Source organism: Pelobates fuscus, chromosome 10 (assembly GCF_036172605.1).
Source record: "Pelobates fuscus isolate aPelFus1 chromosome 10, aPelFus1.pri, whole genome shotgun sequence".
In the NCBI taxonomy this organism is placed as follows: domain Eukaryota; kingdom Metazoa; phylum Chordata; class Amphibia; order Anura; family Pelobatidae; genus Pelobates; species Pelobates fuscus.
Window position 1 is genome coordinate 84,098,868 of NC_086326.1, and position 23,153 is coordinate 84,122,020.

General features: G+C 39.7%; 1 protein-coding gene across 2 annotated transcripts in view; it reads right to left on the reverse strand.

Annotated features, from left to right (window-relative positions):
- The window catches only part of PALD1 (phosphatase domain containing paladin 1), a 315,653-nt gene that overhangs the window by 240,890 nt on the left and 51,610 nt on the right, over positions 1–23,153 (reverse strand). The window contains exon 1 of one of the 2 annotated variants that reach the window (XM_063435102.1): positions 11,327–11,620. The exons of the other annotated variant lie outside the window; for it this stretch is intronic. The gene's annotated coding sequence lies outside the window, so the exon portion shown is untranslated. Of the gene's footprint in view, positions 1–11,326; positions 11,621–23,153 lie in introns of those variants that run through there. 2 annotated transcript variants of the gene reach the window in all.

The following is a 23,153-nucleotide window of genomic DNA, read 5'->3' on the forward strand; positions in this document are numbered from 1 at the left end:
ATGAGCAATCACTACAATCACAAAAGATAACAGCACTGAGATTACACACAGGGATCTAATTACCTTAAAGCAACAGGAAATGTAAGTCTGCTTCCCAGGAAAACAACCCATTTCCTTTGATATAGGGGAATATTTATTTTACTTATTTGATTTGACTAAAAACATAACTTTTCAAATAATTTCTCGTACTCATTCTATAATATTCCCTATTATAAAAATTAGGTTACTGGATCAGTATAACATCCTTTACCGGAAGACATGTTTATTAAAACCAAGTATTTATTTATAAAGTGAAAACATATTCCATTGCACTGTATAGACAGTAGACACAACATTTTTTTTTTTGCTGTAATAAAAAAAAAAAAAAAAGAAATTAACTACTGTTGTGGTAATGATTAATGCTATGTGGATTTTAGATAAAAAAGCAAACAAACAAACAAAACATGTTTGTGTCTGTCATGAGATTAGTTCTTGCAAGTTCCTGTTTCACGGTCATTGATGGGATGTGAAGCGGCTTGAAGAATGCACAACTAACCATGTAAAAAGTTTAGGATAATTTTGATTAAAAAATGCCACCCTCTCTGGGTATAAAAAGGCTTATTTTGCTGTGACATTATTTCTTTTCAAATACTTTAACAATTTTAACAAGTTATAACAGTTAACTTTGCAATAATAATGAAAACAGTAATAAAAATAACAATAAACAGGGGAATAAGAAGGGCAAGTCACAGAGGGGATCCTTATTATTTTGCAAACGTATATGACCTATTGAAATAGTTAGACCTTCAGACATAACATTGTACACTTTTTAAATTATAATATTTGACTATATACTATGTACAAACCTTATAACAAAACAAACAAAAAAAAGTACACATTATTTATTAATAACTTTCCTAATGGCACAGAGGTTGACTCATAACCAATTCATGACCCTTATTTTTAATAACCAGTGATAGAAATTATTTTTTAGTCAGTATAGTAGGGATTTCCAATTCCTTGGAATAAATCGAACTAGTGGAAAAAAAATATATAAATTTTAAAACAATGGTCTCATGTTTACTCAGGGCCATAGGAGTTAGCTAAAGTAGACTTTTGAACTCAATGAGACACAACAATGCGATCAATAATTTGTATTAAGGTTAACATAAATCTGCCAAAACTAACTAATGATTTCTGACATTTGGGCTAGAAGATCCCAGATGCTATAAAAAAAGAACAGGCCTACGTATTTTAAGTTTTCAAGAGCAGGGGTAGCCAACCTTTGGCACTCCAGATGTTATGTGGACTATATCTCCCATAATATTCTTATAGCCATATTATTGGCAAAGCATCAGGGGAGATGTAGTCCATATCGGGAGTGCCAAAGGCTGCCTACTCATGTTCAAGGGAGATGGACTTTTTAAAGAGGTTGTTTCCTAAACTTGTGTATCTATATGTAAACAAAGTGTTGAAATTGGCATGATCTCTCACTGTGCTAGTGGTTCAGAACATGGAAATAAATCGCCAAAGCCCAACAAGTCAGGCGGGAATAACCAACCCCATCATCATCTTTAAACTTGACCAGCCACCACAGCAATCACTCTGGGCACCTGATTTAAGAGATCCCGCTCTACATACCTCAAAACAGAATGCACTTGTCATGGTTGATTATATATTTCCTACCTGTTCTATGTAAAATTTTGTATATATGTTGTGTATTAAAATAGTTTTTATATTTTATTGTACCCTATAGTATCAATGCAATGTTTTGTGGACCCAGGACATACTTGAAAACGAGAGAATTCTCAATGTATCTTTCCTGGTAAAATATTTTATAAATAACATTTCTTGAGGCCTACAGATTTGTTATTAATGTATCCATACATTCAAATGTGCTTGATGAGAAAACAGATGAAAGAGCTAATTTAAGCACCAAATGCACGAAACCTTTGCTGCTGCACTGTAAGCAGGGGTTTAACACGTTCATAAAACTTTGAAGTTTACCCTAATGCTCTGTTATTAGCTGTAGAGTAGTGTCTAACAGTAGAGTCTTGTAGACAGAATACTGGGTGGTAAAACTGCTGACAAAGAAAAGTACTATATCTCACGGAGATAGAAACTTGCAACAATCATCAAAAAGAATGAGCTGAATCAAACACCGTAAAAGAGGAAATGGAAAAGGTAGATTATAACAGCTAATTTAAATGAATGTATCTATTAGCTGGCTTTTATTTTCTATATTTAATTTTACAAAAAGTCAGTCTGTGAAGCAAGTCGTTCAATGTTGAATTTTAAGTGTTCCAGGACAAATGTGCACAAGAATTCAAGTGAAAATTGTGCCTGAAGATAATTGCAGGGCATCTTGGGAAGATCATAGGTCCAAATATAGAGCAAAATTATGTTTTTTTTGCTTTTTTTTCATATTGCTGTACACCTCACTTTTTATGCTCTTTGAATACTATTATTATCGGGTTGGATATAAAACTTACAGTTTTTGCACAAAAGGCATTAAGAGCTTTAGGGACAGTAGACGCAGGGTAGGTGGAAATCTGGAGAAACATCCCGATAACAATGCTCAAATTACAGACTAAGCAAAGTGAAGGAATATCAATGGAAAGCCCCCCCCCCCCCCCCCAAGTCCCTTACTCACATCCTAAGATAATATCAGAGGGACATAAAAAGCAGATACCTGAGATAACATCAAGTGCCATCAACAGAGAAGTGCCTCACTTGGATCTACAGCCTGGCTACATACAAAGGGTGTCAACCCATGAAGAGTCATTTCTAGTTGACCCATGACAACAGAAAACATTGATTGTTCCCTTGAGAAACACCTTAGACACTTTGGTTAATCCCTTAGCCACGTAGGACAAAGCAGGGAATATCTTTCAATATTTAACACATCTCCAGCTTCTAAAAAAATAAATACATTTTTTTTTTTAAATCGTAGCTTCAATGAATTCACCTTTCCACTGGCAGGTGGAAACAGAAGCAATGATTTTGGAGGAGTGGCTACAAAAGGTGTTAGAGAGACGAAGCGTTACACTATGTTTTTTTTTTTTTATTAACTCCTTGAGATGGGAGGGACTTTATCTCATAAATCACAACTCATTGGTTCTTTTTTTTCTACAAAAATGTTTTTAGTTATCAAGATCACCTTTAATAGAGTTGTGTCGGCTCATAACAGCTAAGAAAAATATTATGCCACTTTAGTACTCTTTACTCTGCATTACAAATATTATGAGATCTCAGCCATAAGTTCATTCAGATCATCTGGTCTGTTAAGGGCCCTCAACCTAACAATTCTTAAAGAGACACTATAGTCACCAAAACAACTTTAGCTTAATGAAGCAGTTTTGGTGTATAGATTATGCCCCTGCAGTCTCACTGCTCAATTCTCTGCCATTTAGGAGTTAAATCACTTTGTTTATGAAATCTTAGTTCCATCTACCTGTCTGTGACATACAGAGACTTCCTGAACACTTCCTGCAAAGAGTTGTCTAATGTCTACACTTCCTTTATGGCACATTCTGTTTTATTTAGCATCTCTTATCTCCTGATCTATCAATAGTTTGCTAGACCCTGAAGGATCTCCTCTATGTGATTAAAAGTTCCATTTAGCGAGCTGGTGATAAAAACTTTTAAAGCAAGTTACATCTGATTGAAATTGAAACCATTATGTTTTCATGCAGACTGTGTCTGTCACAGCCAGGGGAGGTGTGGCTAGGGCTGCATAAACAGAAACAAAAAAGTAATTTAATTAAGTAATAGATGACAGTCGTTTGAGCAGTGATATGATTTTTACACAAAAAGTGCTTTATTAAGCTTAAGTTGTGTTGATGACTATAGTGTCCCTTTAAAGCAGAGGTTGTATTAGTATTTTTGCCATTTTTGGCACCTTTGGCATAGCGTATCATTGCAGAACCAAGGATTTTCTCTTGCCTTACTACTACTACTACTACTACTAAACCTTTTCTATTTTTCTGACCAATCCCTTGAGTATGCAATGAGTAATTAACCTTCAATGTATTAACTGGCTGCACTTCTAACCCATAAGAGAATACAAATTAATCTTTTAAATAAGTCAAACCTGTATGCAGATTGCACCCAATAAAACAGAACAATTAAAGCAATTTCTCTTTGTAATACAATTGTTTTCATGCTATATCAATTTTCGTACGAATTTCAACACTTTTTATAAAGTCTCACAATGCCTTAGAACAGGCTTCCCCCAAACTCCGGCCCTCCAGATGTTGCTCAACTACAACTCCCATGATTCTCAGCCTATTTCATTCATAGAATCATGGGAGTTATAGTTCAGCAACATCCGGAGGGCCGGAGTTTAGGGATGCCTGCCTTAGAATATGCCACATAGTATTTATTATTGTAAGTAAATGTATTTTTCTATAAAGAATGAGGACACTGTTTTATGAATAGTAAAAGCATGAGAAAACTATCCCACTACACAGTACCAGCAAAGAAAATGATAGTTCTATATACACATTAGCCGTGATGGAATGCCACCTTAAAAGTATCGACATGTTACGCTCACACAATTAATTGGGATAACCAGCAGAATAAAACGTGTTATAAACAAAGTGTGTGCACCAACAACTAAAATTCTGCTTTATATAAGAAAATGGATAATGTGATCCATATACCGGATATTTCATTTCATAATAGAATGATTCAACCTTCTTTAAGCATGGGTATCAATTTCAGTATTCACATAGTGAACAGGTTAGTCAAGCTCAGCCCCTGAGTCGCAAACAATATTCAGCATGTTCATTAAGTACTTTAGAGCAATCGATGATGATCAACCAATTAAAGATGACAGCAACAAAAGAACACTGTATTGCTGAAAATAATTGTTAAATCAAGTGCTGTTTAGAACTTGTCTTGTTTGAGCATAGGTGAATGAGTCACACTGGTAGAGCTGCTGACTAAGTTATATGCACTCAAGAATTGAGGTTTCTTGCTATATGGCTGGTTAAACATCCTTGGGAGTTAAAGCGAGCTCTCTCTGTACTAAGCTGCTGAAATACACTGATCAAATACGAGCTATTAAGCGACCTAAACAAGAAAGTCCAGTTTTCCAAGACACAGTTCATGTACCACAGGGGATACATTTAAAGTGTTAGAGCAGGCTTCCCCAAATTCCGGCCCTCCAGATGTTGCTAAACTACAACTCCCATGATTCTCAGCCTATCTATTTCATTCATAGAATCATGGGAGTTGTAGTTCAGCAACATCTGGAAGGCTGGAGTTTGGGGAAGCCTGTGTTACAGGGTACTCCATTCTCCAAATGTCACGATACTATCCGGCAAATGAAAATAGTGGGTTATAGTTTAAACAAAGAGTTTATATTGGTGACACTGTACTTGGCTGGAACGAACAGCATCTATTGGGGGTTGAACACTTCAAGGGTAACTATAGCATTAGGAATATAAATGTGCACTTCAAACGCTATAATGTCCTGTTAAGTGTTTCTGTCCAATGTCCCCATTGTAAGAATTAATATTTAAATGTACTTACCTTTTTTTCCCGCCTCCTTGGATCATATCATCGAGATAGATCATCTCAGCCAATCCAATGGTTTCCCGCAGGAAAAGCATCTGATAGGCCGTTTGATAGAAATGGAGTTTTGCAGCATTTTGTCAGAAGCACCTCTAATAGCGGTTTGAGTGACAGCCATTAGAGGCATTTAGTGAACAACTGCAATGTTCTACACTACGGGGACAAAACTAGCTTCCAGACCACTTCATTGAGATGTAGTGTCCCTTTAAGTCCCTGATGAAGTTTTATTTTTCCCTTCTATTTTTCAAAGGAGGTCCTTTAATATTATGATATTAAAACAATGAGTTAATGTAATCCATCCTCCATGTATCTCTCAAGTACTGTGGGCTCTCTTCTGCCAATCAGCATACAAATACATTGTACAGAGGGTGCTGCAATAAAGGTGCAAAACAGACCATTTTTTACCAGACAAGCATACATTTCACTTATTGTTCACAACGAATATGGAAAGTGTCTACATCGAGTATTCTAACTGACAGAATGGAATATATTTTGCCAACAGAAAAATGTGACAGAGCCCTAAAAGTGAGACAACCACCATAGAAAAGAAAATGATTATTTTTAGAACATTTTGCAACTTTTAAAAATTCTCACTGGTCTGTATTCGTCCAATCAAATGTACTAAGGCAGCAGCCACTTTTTGTAATAACTGACCACACACTTTTTAAGACAATTTAAACCTACGGTTTCAATTGTTAGAATTTTATTAGAATCGAAGACACCGAATATAATTTGTTATTTTTTTTTTAAATATAAAAAAAAAAAAGTTACATGACCTAGTCTTGCCCAAACTTCTGCTGGTCTAGGTTTTGTGAATAAAATATGTGTGGCAAATTAAGGGCTGGGTGTAGAATTACAGGGAGGGAGGACTCTGGATTGTGAAAACAGTCATAATGGTTTAGGCAGGGGGCTGGGGGGATTACAAAGGGTTTGAAAGGCAGTGGGTTGCTTTGAGTGTGTGGGAAAACCTTCAGCATAAACAGGAGCAAAATGTGAAACGAGAATTCTAATTCTAGCTCATTTCAAATGCTTGACAGAATCTGCAAAGTATTCCTAAAATGCCCAGTATCTTTGCCATCACACAGAAGGCACGCATTCCATTAACCCCTTCTTAAAAGAGACTCACATAAGACAGAGCAGAATAAACTTGTCTCATTATTCAAAGAACTCACTACTACAAAAGGTGTTGATCTTGGTCTTTTAATGCTCTGCTTTTACGTTTTCTGTAAGAAGTTTAACTAAACAAACTGTGTAAACTAACAGCACACACCTGATGTGAACCAGGGGGAATGGGATTGTTCCTTGATCAAGGAAAACTGCAAAAGAGTTGTTAAATTAGTATTTTTCAGCTGTATTTTGAAAGCTGAGCCATCAATCATTGCAGTAATTTCAGAAGTCACTCCTCAGACTGTTGAAACAAGAGGCTGTGCAGGAGATGCAGGCCTTTATAGTCTAAAAGTAGCCTTTCATTAAAGAGTTGGGGAAAAAAAAAAAAACCCATACACATTCATTCCAACCATAACACATGCCTGTATCTAAATTTGATACTATTCTGATGTGCATGAAATTGAAGCTTCCTCTCAATAAAATGAGTACGAGACAGCTTTTTGGCAAAAACAAAACTTCTTTAAAAATAATTATTTATTCTGAACAGAGGAACTTGGGTTTATGGAAAAAAAATATTAAAAACAAATATTAAAAAGATCTTTATCTGGTGTAAGGCCAGAAAGATTAAAGAGACTGAGCAATAATTGCATTTGGGTGACAATCTGGCATTCAAACAGTTAAACAGAACATAAGTATTCCCTGGCACTCAGATAGAAGGACAGCTTTTTAACAATTAAAAGCTGGGTGGACAGAGGCCACTTGTTGGGATGACACAGTTATGAGCTATGATGTGATCCATTTGCCCAAGTGCAGATGGCTCACAATCAGGGCCGGATTAAGAGCACAGTGGGCCTGGTGCTGACAATTATGATGGGCCTAATTACGGAATCTTATCGACCAAAAACACTAAAACAGTCATACCTCCCAAGCGTCATGTATCCGATGGAGATGTTGCTGAAGGGAAACTCATAGGATGCGGCTATAAGAAAACACATACTCTATGCTAATCTCGCTCTAATTTATGCTTTCATCTTTCAAGTAAATCCATAACCCCTAACAGCAGTGTCCAGTGAAGCAGGAAGTCAATGGGCGGGGTAAAAGGGTGGGCCATTGGTGCGAATCACGTGACCAGACCTGCTAAAAGGGGAGAACATGCCCAAAAAGGGGGCATGTCTGTCCAAAGAATTTGAAGGACAGCCTGGCATGAATGCATGTCAGGCTGCCCTCCAATCCTGCAGGCTGTCCAACTAAGGGAATACTATGCAGGCAGCACCCTGAGCTTGACATAAATGTGTCTAATGATGCGTTCACTCCATGCTTTCTAAGGACTGTCCCCTAGCACTCACATGTCCACTTGTCTCCTTACTTTCTTACTAGCAGGCAGAAGTTCCTGGTATATAGTCTGGGACAGAGAAAAGGTGTATGTAGTGAGTGTAGAAGAAAGGGGACATGCCACAGTGTTAAAAGAGACAAGCGTCTGCATTACCTAAACTAATTTTATTGTCAGCCAGTCCATACAAGTTTTGTTCCCATACATCCCTCTTAAGCTTCCAAACTTAAAGGGACACTATAGTCACCATAACAACTACAGCTTATTGTATTTGTTCTGGTAAGTAGAATCATTCCATTCAGGCCTTTTGCAGTAAACACTGTCTTTTCAGAGAAAATAACTCCACTGGCCACTCCTTAGATGGCTGCTAGAGGTGCTTCCTGGGACAGTACTGCCTAGTGTGCAGCACTGTCATTCAGTGTCTCCACCCTCTGCATGCAGACACTGAACTTTCCTCATACAGATGCATTGATTCATTTTATCTTTATGAGGAGATGCTGATTGGCCAGGGCTTGTGCTGGCTCTGCCCCTGATCTGCCTAGTTGACAGTCTCAGCCAATCCTATGGGGAAGTATTGTAATTTGCTCAGTCTGATGTCAGCAGACAGTCAGTTCAGCGGCAGAGCCAGCAGCTGCAGACTTGAATACAAGTTATATTTTACTATACTTAGGGAGGCAAGAAGGGGCCAGGGTGGTGGTTTTAACATAATAGGGTCAGAAATACATGATTGTGTTCCTGACCCTATAGTGCTCCTTTAAGCAAGAGCATGTGAAGAGTAGTTAGGGTTGACACCTTTCTTGGAAAAAAAATACCAGCCTTAATCATTTGTATAATCACAAGGAGTGACATCAGAGAAAATTCTGTAAAATCACCAACAAACTACTCACAGTTTGATTCTGCTGTATAGATGGATTGCTCCCAGTGTCTGTCTCGCAAGTCACCCAGTGTCTCAGTGTCCCTATGTATCACAGTGTCAGTGTCCCCATGTCGCCCAGTCCCCTAGTCTCCCAGTGTCTCAGTGTCCCCATTTCTCCCAGTGTCCCAATGTCTCAGTGTGTCCCCATGTCACTAGGATACTGGGGACACAGTGAGACATGGGGACACTGAGAGACATGGGGACACTGAGAGACCCAGGGACACTGAGAGACCGGGGGACACAGAGACATGGGGACACTGAAATATTTAGGGAAACTGGGAGAAATGGGGACACTGAGACACTAGGGACATAGACACTGGGAGATATGGGGACACTAAGACACTAGGGACACAGAGACATGGGAACACAGACACTGGTAGACTAGGGGACACTGGGAGACTAGGGGACACTGGGGGCACTGGCTGGGAGACAGACACTTGGGGACACTGGGAGACATGGGGACAGTTGTGGACATAGACATGTTCCCCCATAGACACTGGGACATATAGGGACACTGGGAGACATGGGGACACTAGGCACACTGAGACACTAGGAACACAGACACTGGGAGACATGGGGACACTGAAACATTTGGGGACACTAAGACACTAGGGACACAGAGACATGGGGACACTGGGAGACTAGGGGACACTGGCAGACTAGGGGACACTGGCTGGGAGACAGACACTTGGGGACACTGGGAGACATGGGGACATTTGTGGACATAGACATGGGGACACTGGGACATATAAGGACACTGGGACACATGGGGGCACAAGGCACACTAAGAGACATGGGACACAGACACTGGGAGACTTGGGGACACTGAGACACTAGCAAAACTGGATGGGGGACATGGGGACACTGGGAGAAATGGGGACATAGTGTCTCTGTGTCCCAATGTCTCATTGTCTCCCAATGTCCCTATGTCTCACAGCATCCCCATGTGTGTCAGCATCCCCATGTGTCTCAGCATCCCCATGTGTCTCAGCATCCCCATGTGTCCCAGTGTCCCCTAGTGTCTCAGTGTCCCCATGTTTTCCAGTGTCCCCAAGTGTCTCGGTGTTTCCAGGTCTCCCAGTGTCTGTGTCCCCATGTGTCCTAGTGTCTCTGTGTCCCCATTTGTCCCCTAGTGTCTGTGTCCCCTAGTGTCTCAGTGTCCCCATATGTCACCTAGTGTCTCAGTGTCCCCTAGTGTCTCAGTGTCCACATGTGTCCCCTAGTGTCTCAGTGTCCCCATGTGTCCCTGCTGCCTTTCCCCCCATCCCTCTCTTACCTGAGCTGTAGAGCTGCTGTCTGGACTCTGTGCTGTGTTGCTGCTCCCCCACGGATCAGTAAGTAGTAGAGAGAGGCAGGGATATGCTGTAACTTCCTATCCCTGCCTCTCTCCACACACAGTGACCCCTACTGGCCGGTGCTGGTATTGAAGAGTAATCTCCATTTATTCTGAGAAAAATACCTGCATTTGTATTGCCGGTATTACTGCAATACTGGCACGGCCAGGCAGCCTCAAATATCAGTCTGGTGGCAAACCAGTAAAATACCAGTCAGGTGGCAAACCTAAGAGTAGTGTGTAAAAAAAAAAAAAAAAAAAAAAAATTTTTTTTTTTTTTTTTTTTTTTTTAAATGGGCCTATTCCATGGGCCTGGGCCTGGAGCTGCAGCTCCATCAGCCCCTATGTTAATCCGGCCCTGCTCACAATAAAACACATGTACCTTGGGATTTTCGAAATACTGTTACTGCAGCTCACATTTCAAGCAGTGAATCAGAATCAGGGCCATACCAATCACTTGTTTGGGTGAAAACTTCTACTAAATAATCCTGAACTAATAAAGGGTTAAAATGCATCTCCACCTCTCTTTCCCTCTCTCTTTGTATAATAAAGATGTTCGTTTTATTACAGACATCTCAATGAGAAGGAATGATACTGGGAGGGTCACAGTTCTAAGTGACTTAGAGTTCTACCTGACTATAAGGGTCACACTGACATTTAAGTAGACTCACCCACGTATCATAGGCAAGGGCTTACTGCCTATACACAGGTACATCACCTTATGTCCTGGCTCTGTTCAGTTGAATGTTAAATGAGAGAGGGTGGATGGTTACAAATATTTTAATTAGCATAGCACCAACATAGACTGCAGTGCTGTAGAAAACTGCATTGCTACATTTTACGGTGTGCAGCCCATTTGCCATGACTCACACATAAATGAGAAAGTATAGCAATCTGCAGAGCCAGATCATTTATATAAACACAGCTGAGAAGTGGCTAGTCTAAAATTCATCTAAATACTTTAGTTTAAAAAAAAAAAAAATCATCAAATACTCTCAATAATTCACTATACCCCCCCACCAAAAAAAAAAAAAATCACAACGAGCCAATCAATACATGTAGACCTCTTGACAAGCAGTACCTTAATTTCAGCTGTTCATTCAGTTTCCTCTGAGCTCAACAAGCAGGGTTTAAATGAAACGTGAAAACCAGGAAATACGGTCTTTCTTTATCTCAGATGATTCAAAAGATCCCTGTACATCTCAGTAAAATCCATGCAGGACACAGTTCCAGATATCACTCAGGTCTCCTTCAAAGGGGTTTAGCAAGAGGAAACTGGGTTGGGCAGGGAGGTAAAATCAAATCTTTGGCAGGCTGGTATTTTCCTTGCTGAACGTTGAATTAGAGAGAAACTCTGCTACAGCAACATATTTCTCTTCATAAGCCTTGACTGTCTGTGTGCTGGAGGATGTGGGGGGAGGGCTTAGAGCAAAAGAGGCCAGCTCCATCACAGACCTCTCTGCCAATCAAAGGAGTTTGACTCTTGGCAACAGAAGTTGCATATACACCAGCAAACACACACACATGTGGGCTACCGATACAGCAGCAGATAGTGTGCACTGCTGGATACATTGTGGCATGGGAGGATTCTGCAGATTAAACGGGAATAAAGCATCAATTTTAACTTTCTAGAAATTTAAAGGGGAACTGTCACTCCTCTGGAATTAACACCATTGAATAAAACAATGAAATTTACCTACAATTTGAGTTCTGTTTCCCTTTTAAAAGTGTTTAGAAGAGGTAACACATTGACAGATCAGATAAGGCAAAGCCAGGGCAAACATTGTAAATAAACAGGAGAAATTAAAAAAAATAAAAATGGTTTCATTTCTCCTTTTCTCTGGATGCTTTCTTCATACTTGACAACCAGGTACAAAATACAGCATTTATTACAATGACTAATAGGGAACTGTAATACAAAGATTTTTTTTTAATTTATTGTATTTTTTTCTCATTGAAAATACATTTAATTAAAACAATAATTAACATTTCTCCCATATAGTTTGTGTAATTATGTGTAATTATTTCTGCTGGTTTTTATCTCGTTTATAGAGTGCCAACATATTCTGTAGCATTTTCCATGTTTTTTTTTTTAGATGTCATTTAGCTCTTCAGTCTGGGGTAATCAACTTCCCCTTCCCTCTTGCCTGCTGTGTATCACAGAAACCTTCTGTTCAGGAAGTGATAAGTGCAAAGGAAATTTTCTTCCCCCACCCTTCAATAAAACAGCACAGGCAACAACTTTAAATTCCACATTCTGTCAAGGTATGGATAATAAGCAATGTTAGCCATAATAATAAATGCCTGTTTGATAAAAAATAAATGTAAAAAAAAATGTAAAAAACAACAACTTCAAAATAACCGTATGCATAGTAAGAAACAAACTATATGATGTTAATATTTTATGTCCCTTTCCAAATTCTTCAATAACTCACTATCCTCGATCTGTATTTATTTGCTCCCAATTAACCCACCTCTACCTCCAGCTTTCAATCTTCGCAGAACCAGGTCCTCATTTCCAGTGCCGCCGCTGGCATTCTATTGCCCATAGTATGCAACGAGGAAGCAATAGGAGACGGATGTGGCCGTGCTTGCTTAGTAAGCTGCGGGCGATGAAAATGACCTGGCCTTGCGCAGTGCTCTAAAATCCCACAAGGCGACGGAGAAAGATAGGATAGAGAGGTGAGTATTGTGGGAAATGTTAGCTCCACCTTTTGTCGAAAATGACAAGCATAGGAAAAATGCATAAGACAAAGTAGTAGTAAGACTATGTGTTATCTTTAACCCCTTAAGGACCAAACTTCTGGAATAAAAGGGAATCATGACATGTCACACATGTCATGTGTCCTTAAGGGTTTAAAGAGAACTAGATCAGAAATGAAGAAAAGAAGAACAGACTGTGAAAGAGGAAGAGAAGGGGAAACAATAGGAGAAAGGTAAGTTTGAGGTACAGAGCAAAAATATATTTTAAATCCAAAGAATTGTCCATATAACGGCCCAAAATAGCAAACTGTAAAATAATCCAAAATAGACTCAAATAGGGTCAGAAAGACTCTGGCACATAGTCTGAACTATGAATAATGGAGAGAAATAGACATATTAAGTCAAGAAACCACTTGGTAATTAAATCCCAAATAATTTACAAACTTGCCAGAAAAGAGTTAGTAAAAATTAATTAAATGAAACAGGAATCCATAGATCTGCCAATTAAACAAGATGGTTCCATTCCTGCACAACATGGATGTCTGGTGTGTGGTACTAAATCTAGTAAATGGGTGGAAAACTGAGGTTATAGTACATCTCTTTCATTTGCATTGGCCTCTGAAATCCACCTCTATAGTCCCAACCCACACCATCCATTTTACATTCATTCACTGTATCACTGTGTCAGTTAATCTTTCCTCCACTCCAGATCATGTTTGCTTTTTTGTTTGAATTTAGTCCCCATCTCCCTCCCACACTTTTAGTTTGCCTCTCTCCCAAACAATGTTCCACCATAATAACATTGGCTTTTGCCATCATATCACCAACATTCCATGCCTTCATGATAATATTGCAAATGCTGCCTACAAAAAAGAAAACAATGACTATTAGAATACTGACATACACTCAATTTCACTATTCTGGCAACAGTCAGATCTACCTTAACCACCACTTTAGATCACCAGGATAAGGGAACTGGAGCCATGGACAAGTTAAAGGGACACTCCAGGAACCCAGACCACTTCTGCCCATTGGAGTGGTCTGGGTGCCAACTCCCACTACCCTTAACCCTGCAAGTGTAATTATTGCAGCTATTTATAGACTGCAATAATTACTTTGCAGGGTTAACTCCACCTCTAGTGGCTGTCTACTAGACAGCCACTAGAGGGCACTTCCTGGATCATAGCACAGGAAACCTGTGCTAGAGCGTCGCTGGACGTCCTCACGCTGTGTGAGGACCTCCAGCGTTGCTCATTTCCCCATATGCATGCACATTAGGTCTCACCGGCCGACGCAGTCAGAAGGAGGAGCAGCGCGGAGGGAGAAGTAGCGACGTGGGACATCATCGCTGCCTCAGGAAAGTGACTGAAGGGGTTTTCACCCCTTCAGCAACCGGGGATTGGGGGATGGGATGGAGAGGGGACCTGCATAGCCAGGAAAATTGATTGTTTTCCTAGCACTGGAGTTTCCCTTTAATATATAGTGCCTTGGGCTTAATCCAGATGTATACTGTTACCTGGGTCCAATGGCTGGTAACTATTATTATTACTATTTATGAAGTGCCAACAAATTCCACAGCTCTGTACAATAGGTGGACTAACAAACCTGTTGTTGCAAAGACAAGTTCGACGCTTCGGAACAAAAGGTGCTGAAGGCACTTCTCAAGCAAGCTTACATTCTAAAAAAAAATGGGGTCAACTGACACAAGAGGTAAGGGTAAAATGTATTTCATGTATGAAGAATTATGCTGCTAGAGAGTTTACTGTGCAGTTTTTCTGATCACATAGTTGCAGGAGAGAAAGCAAGGTGGGTTAGTGAGGTTTGTGGAGGGAAACACAGTTTAATTGATATGTCTTCTGTAAGTAAGTTTTCAATGATTTCCTGAATGAATGGAGACTGGGTGAGAGTATAATGGAGTAGGGAAAGAAGTTTAGTAGGAATGGTGCAGCCATCAAAAAGTCTTGAAGGTGAGAGTCAAAGGTGCAAGTTTGAATAGAGGATAGACACAGGTCTTCGGCAAAGGGGCCTGAATGGGACATACTTTTGCAATAATGAAGACAGGTAGATAGGAGCAGTGTTGTGAAGTGATTTGTAGGGGAGGATAAGAATTTCAAATTGAGCTCTACATCTTAACGGAATCAAATGTAAGGACTGAGGGAGAAGGGGGGCAAGGGAGGTGTATCACCCAGAAGTGGATTGCAGTATTCAAGGTGGGAGATGATAGCAGCATGGATGAGCACCTTAGCTGCATCCGGCTGGGCAGTTCTAAGCTATGTTTTAAAGATGGAAGCAACAGGATGTGGTAATTGACTGGATATATGGAGAGGATAAAATCAGAAAAAAAAGCCAAGGAAGTAAGTCTGTGAGCCAGAGGAGATGATAGTGCTGTTGATTTGAAGATGGGAAAACATGGGAGTAGTTTCACTAATTAAATGAAACCTGCATTCTACGGCACATAATGTAGAAAGAAACATTTACATTTGGTATGTAGTCTTTTTGGCGCATGCAGTCCTTCTGCTCTAGACTATTCAACTGGCCTCCAATACAGATTGCAATGCAATAAGCAGACACTAAATGCAGCCATGGCACACATACAATCAGTCCATCACCATAGAAAGGGCCAGAATAACAAAGGGTCTAATAGAGCTAAAGCACCAGGCACTTGCAGCAAAATAGGACCATAGCAGTTGCAATATAACTCTTTTAAAATAGTTATTTTTCCCAGCTACACTTGTTATGTATTGGAATGTATTTAATTTATGTATTTATTGCTCCCCAGTCACTGAGACTTAATACTGTGCCATACTCCGTCTCCAATCGTTTCTGTTGTATGCACAGCGTCAAAGCTAAATATGTAACATTGCAAATACGCAACAGGGACAATTCAGAATCCACTTGGATCAATAATCCCTGGACTGGCATGAGGAGTGAAGTGATACGAAAACATACATTCTCCATATCATTTAAATGAAAAAAAACAAACAACTCACAAGTCAAATTGTAATGGATGCAAAAAAGCAAAAGAGTAGATATTAGCATGCTGAGTGTTCCGTGTTCCACATCACGGAAGGAAGATTTCTTTTCAGAATCCATCTCATTAAACAAGGCTACAAGCATATTCATGGATGGGAGTTTAAAGCCTGCATATTACTGCGGAGTCTGGACAATTAATAGTAATAAAAAGTACATGTAATGCTTTGTAAAACACAGTATGTACAATACAGGCTGGTACTGAGCTCTCAGCACCTGTTCCTTCAACAGACAAAAAGGATATTTTTTCCCCCTTGTGTTTACTTTCTAATCGCTAATTTCTCCGAGTCTCTTTTCCTCTCTTTGTTTTATTAAGTGATAGAGTTTATTTCTTGGAACAGTAAATCAGTAAGATGCTTATTACTGATAATTTCTTGTCTAAAAAAAAAAAAAAAAAAAGAAAAAAAGCAAATAAAACAACAAACATAATGTAGAGGAAAGAAAGTCAGTCTGGTGTGTGGACAGCTGCCCTCTCAATGACCGTTATATAGTAAGTTAGACACCAGACGCAAATAAAGCATAACACTCCGTTCTAAAAACCTCATGGGAAGCAGATTGTCATTGCTCTATCTTACATGTGATTACTATTGTTTCCTAGCTCTGCTGATATAGACTTCTCGTTGGAAATCTGGGCTCAACTCATCTGAATAATCAGTGAGTAGACGCCAAACGGCAACGTGTAACATCTAGTTCAATGCTCACTGCATTCTTAAACATACACAATTATGTACTTAAAGTGAGAATTCAAAGTGAATTCAAAGTAAATGTTAAATTTAGCTATATTGAAAGCATAACTTAATAACAGAATTTTACAGTTTGGTTATTTTGATCTTAAATGTGAAATTCACTTTGAATTCTCACTTTAGTGAATATCCATGATGGTCTCTAAAACAATTCTGGAAAAACAACATTAGTTTGAAAAAAAAAAAAAATACACTGGGTTAAACCTTTCCCCAAGCTTTGTAGTCAATGAATGCCAGACAGACATAAAATAATATGTAAGGATTTTATTCCTCCCACCCCCAGTTTACATCTCTTAGAAGTTAGATATTTAGTAAGCTCATAGAATCAGTGTCATGGCTGATATCAGCTTCACATGTACTGGGTTACTCCAGAAAAACTGAATTTTAGGGAATTAAATCTAAATGGCATATTTCAAGCTGAAATAGTCAAGCTGTGACTACAGCTGAATTGTATTGTTTTTTTTTCCAAATCACTATTTTCATTATAGTTTTGTCATTCTGATTTAAATTGTTAAAATTCTGTGTTTCAGAACTGGTTGGTATAAATATGGTTACTTCCTGGTCTCAACAGAAGATGCAGATTTGATTCAAAAGATCGACAGTGAAAGACGATTATCTGTATTAAAAATCTGCATTAAAAATGAACAAATGTCCAATCTGGATTGTTCCTTTAACCCCTTAAGGACACATGACATGTGTGACATGTCATGATTCCCTTTTATTCCAGAAGTTTGGTCCTTAAGGGGTTAAACTAGATAATACTAGATAAAACTAGAAAGGCAGCACTTAAAAATGGCTACTTTGATTTATTTAAATAATGTTTTAAAATGTGCAAAATACAAATATAAACAAGGTAGATATTTGCTTTTAGAAATTTCACATTTGTCAAGTTTCTAGATTTTGCATTGAACTCAGACCAGAAACTAGATGATCCAATCAGGAAGTTACCATTGTTTCCATTGGAGCTTGTCATTGGTTTTTGTCATATGTATATCCCTTATGAAGAATGAAAGTGTTAGCAGCTGCACTGTGGTTGTTACCAAACAAACTAACATCAGTTTTGTGAGTGCAGCTGTCAAGCTGAGGGTAATACCCCTTTCCAATAAGGTTAGGTGGAGCTTTGTATAGGTTCCTCAATCAATATTAGATGATATTAGGATAATTCACAGATTATCTCAGCATGCCTGATAGACACAGACTCTGTTTCTTACAACTCCATTGCTAAAAACCCTCCACTGCTAAAAAGACCATGCACAAATCCTCTCTTTGGAAGTACTGCAGCCCACAAACACCAATATGCCAGAGGCTTCAGGGGCAAAGTGGCCCTGGCAAGTGTCATACTTTGCACACTTGTACAAGTGTCAAAATTCTTGGACTGTCGTTTTAAGAAAGAAAAATGCACATTCTAGAGTCCTGTTAAAATAAATGACTGGATAAGAAGCATTATTTTATAAAGGACATAAACAATCCAATCACGATGGTCCTCGTTGCAATTGTTGGCCAAGGTGTACTTCCTGTGCCTCTCTCTTGCAACTTTCCAATATGTTCAAGATCCTCTGACAGCTCACAATGGTTGTTTTCTGTCCATTAATCTTGTATATTTATTGTTGTGAGCCTGTTTTTAGACTGTTAGAATATTGCTCTTTTTCCTACTGTTACTGACACTTTGTAATCGCACCTTTACAAATAAATATTGTAAAAATAATAATAATAAGCGATTGGTATCAGTTCTGATTTGGTAGGACATTTTTTGACAGATCACAGTATATTCTCTAAGGATTTCTGTGATACACTCTGCATGTTACCTAGGATTCACTCTGCAGCTTAGTGTGAGTTTTACTAATGAGAGCTCTGTGAGCTCTGTTATACATACCACATTAATCTGAGTTGTATTGCTCTGTTAGGAGCTCTGTGATGCACTCATGCACTGTGTATTAGTGTGAGTTTTATTGCTGTGGAGCTCTGTGATACTCAATCTTATGACACGTTCTTGTGAGCTATATCGTCGAGGATGTCTGGGCTGTCTCATTCACATACAAATTGCAAGCATACCAATGAAGATTTTTTTTGTTGGTATTTAAAAAAAAAATTTTTTTATGAGGTTCTGTTGTTTTCATGTGTCTGAACCTACTTGTAAAATAAGGATACATGCTTTTTAAAAAATCTTTTTTTGCGCGTTATTCTCTTAATACTCTTATGTCCTGTCCTCACCACTTTTTTTAAACATTTTTTAGTTAAAGGGCACTTCACCTCGCAATAAGAACCAGCTGAGATTCCAGATTGACCACGCCAACACAATGAGACAGAACAGAACCTACGAAAAGCATGGTCTGCAAAAGAGAGTAGGGAAGTGGCATACATTCGGACTTTTGTTCACATTCCACATTCGAATATGGAAATTCCCCAATACGTGTTCAGGATATATTGAATTAACAGACACCTGAATACCAGCTGTGCATTTGAATCTATTCTGGGCTTATTTGCGTTCTTCATCTGTTCTGAGATCTTGCTGTGAAAAACATGAACATTTTTAAAGTTGCTGTTTCTTCCTATTCTTAGTGGTTACTTGGCTTACTAGGAGCCCCTCTGATTGCAGGCCATTCTATTTATAAAGCTTGCAAGAACACTATAGCGTTTGGAATACAAATGTGTATTCCTAGTGCTATAGTGTCCTTCCAAGTCACTGTTTAAAACATAAGTTTACTTTCTTTTTCTACCACCCCGCACTGCTCTGTCTATGGCTGGCCCTGCCCCTTTGATTGAGATCATCAAGATCAATGATCTCAGACAATCCAATACTTTCCCATAGGAAAAGATTCAGAGACTAGTACCCATGTGCTGCAAAACACTGTGTTGTGCCAATCAGATGGTCTGTATGAGTTATAGCAGGCTATTATTCTAAGCGTCTCTAATGGAAGTCAGTATGACAGCCGCTAGAGGCTCAGTATGACACTGTAGGGCTAAAGGGACACTATAGGCAGCCAGACCACTTCATCTCATTGTGAAATTGCAATGATTATATTGCAGGACCTCTAGTGGCTGCCTGGCGGTCTAACGGAATCTAGGTCAACTAAATGATGCTGGATGTCCTCATGCAGAGCATCACACATGCGCATTTGTTCCCCCTGTGGGATGACGTTGGAGGAGGCAGAGGGACATCAGTACTGGAATTAGGTGAGTAAATAAGGGAGGGAGGGGGGACTAGAGGGCACTATAGTGTTAGGAATACAGATTTTTGTAATCTGTATTCCTAGCACTATAGTGTTCACCTTTGCATTTAATTTAAAGTTACACTATAGTCACCAGAACAACTACAGCTTATTGTAATGTTCTGGTGAGTATAATCATTGCCTTCAGGCTTTTTGCAGTAAACACTGTATTTTCAGAGAAAATGCAGTGTTTACTTTACAGCCTAGTGATAACTCCACTGGCCACTCCTCAGATGGCTACTAGAGGCAGTGGCGTACTAAGGGAGGGGGGGGGGGGGAGGGGACGCGGCCCGCCCCGGGTGCCACTGACTAGGGGGGTGCCATGACTTCCAGTGTCATGTGTCACCCCCCATCATTACACTGCGCACAGCCGCAGCACCTTAGCGGCACGGCAGGACTTACTTCAATGATGAGAAGGGGGAGTAGTGTTGCGGGCCGCGGCGTCGCGCAACGTGATGACGTCGTGCGCAGCGCTGTCAGCCCGCCTTCACGGATCTTCAGCAGAAGGATCCAATATCCGTCGGTGAGGCACCCAGTCGGTCAAGGCATCAATAAAATATGAGTAGTCATTTTATGTGATGGGGCTAAATTAATTAAAGGGGGGGGGGTGGATAATGGATTAATTAAAGAATTAAAGGGGAGGGAGGTTTAATTAAAGTGGTAAGGATTAATTAAGGTGGGTGTATTAATTAAGAGTGGGGGTGGATTAATTAAGGGGGGTGTATTAATTAAGGGGGGGGTAAGGATTAATTAAGGGGGGTGTATTAATTAAGGGGGGTGTGGATTAATTAAGGGGGGTGTGGATTAATTAAGGGGGGTGTATTAATTAAGGGGGGTGTGGATTAATTAAGGGGGTGTAATAATTAAGGGGGGTGTATTAAGGGGGGTGAGGATTAATTAAGGGTGGTGTGGATTAATTAAGGGTGGTGTGGATTAATTAAGGGGGGTGAGGATTAATTAAGGGGGGTGTATTATTTAAGGGGGGTGTGGATTAATTAAGGGGGGTGTATTAATTAAGGGGGGTGAGGATTAATTAAGAGGGTTGTATTAATTAAGGGGTGTGTGGATTAATTAAGGGGGGTGTATTAATTAAGGGGGGGTTATTAATTAAGGGGGTGTATTAATTAAGGGGGGTGATGATTAATTAAGGGGGGTGTATTAATTAAGGGGGGTGTATTATTTAAGGGGGGTGAGTATTAATTAAGGGGGGTGAGGATTAATTAAGGGGGGTGTGGATTAATTAAGGGGGTGTATTAATTAAGGGGTGTGTGGATTAATTAAGTGGGGTGTATTAATTAAGGGGGTGTGATTAATTAGTGGGGGTGTATTAATTAATGGGGAGTGAGGATTAATTAAGGGGGGTGTATTAAGGGGGTGTATTAATTAAGGGGGGTGTATTCATTAAGGGGGGGAGTGAGGATTAATTAAGGGGGTGTATGTATTAAGGGGGGTGTGGATTAATTAAGGGGGTGTATTAATTAAGGGGGGAGTGAGGATTAATTAAGGGGGTGTATTAATTAAGGGGGTGTATTAATTAAGGGGTGTGTGGATTAATTAAGGGAGGTGTATTAATTAAGGGGGTGTATTAAGGGTGTGTGGATTAATTAAGGGGGGTGTATTAATTAAGGGGTGTGTGGATTAATGGAGGGGGTGTATTAATTAAGGGGGTGAGTATTAATTAAGGGGGGTGTATTTAAGGGGGGTGAGGATTAATTAAGGGGGGTGTATTAATTAAGGGGGTGAGTATTAATTAAGGGGGTGTATTAATTAAGGGGGTGAAATAATTAAGGGGTGTGGATTAATTAAGGGGGTGTAGTAATTAAGGGGGAGTGAGGATTAATTAAGGGGGTGTATTAATTAAGGGGGTGTGGATTAATTCAGGGGGTGTATTAATTAAGGGGGAGTGAGGATTAATTAAGGGGGTGTATTAATTAAGGGGGGTGTATTAAGGAGGTGTGGATTAATTAAGGGGGGTGTATTAATTAAGGGGTGTGTGGATTAATTGAGGGGGGTGTATTAATTAAGGGGTGTGTGGATTAATTAAGGAGGGTGCATTGGGGGTGTGTGGATTAATTAAGGGAAGTGGATTAATTAAGGGGGTGTGGATTAATTAAGGGTGTGTATTCATTAAGGGGGGTGAGGATTAATTAAGGGGGTGTATTAATTAAGGGGGTGTATTAATTAAGGGGGGTGGATTAATTAAGTGGGGTGGATTAATTGAGGGGGAGTGAGGATTAATTAAGGGGGGTGTGTTAATTATGGGGGTGTGGATTAATTAAGGGGGTGTATTAATTAAGGGGGAGTGAGGATTAATTAAGGGGGTGTATTAATTAAGGGGGGTGTATTAATGAAGGGGGAGTGAGGATTAATTAAGGGGGTGTATTAATTAAGGGGGGTGTGGATTAATTAAGGGGGTGTGGATTAATTAAAGGGGGCTGTGGATTAAGGGGGGGTGTAGATTAATTAAAGGGGGGTGTGGATTAAAGAATTAAAGGGGGAGGTTTAATTAATGGGGGTGCAGGTTTTTTTTGATTAAGGGGGTTGCACTGCAGATTTTTGTTTTTGTTAAGGGGTGTGCAGGGTTTTTATAAGGGGGGGTGCAGGTTTGTTATTAAGAGGGGTTGTGCAAGTTTTTGTTTTTTATTAAGGGGGTGTGCAGGTTTTTTTATTAAGGGGGTGTGCAGGATTTTTATGTGTAGGGAGTGTATGAAATTTATGTGATCGGGGTGCAGGGTTTTTATATGAAGGGTGAAGGGCAGGGGTTTTCTAGAAGGGGCGAGACAAGGGGCTTTGTAGAAAGGGGCAGGGCAGGAGTTTTCTAGAAGGTTCTCACCAGCCCCTTTCTACAAAAGCACTGGTCTTCCCCCTTCTACAAAACTGGCGCATTTAAACAAAACCTCTGCCCTGGCCCCCTTCTCCAAAACCTCTGCCCTAGCCGCTACATCTTTTGAACCCAAATCCCTTTCCTATGCTGTTCTCTTCCTAGAAATGTGTTTAACCCCTTAAAGGATCAGCTCAATTAAGTGGTCTGGGTGCCAGGTCCCTCTAGTTTTAACCCTGCAGCTGAAAACATAGCAGTTTCAGAGATGTTTCACTGAGGGTTAATCCAGCCTCTAGTGGCTGTCTCACTGACAGCCGCTAGAGGCGCTTCCGCAATTCTCACTGAAAACTCACTGTGAGAAGACGCTGGACGTCCATAGGAAAGCATAGAGTAATGCTTTCC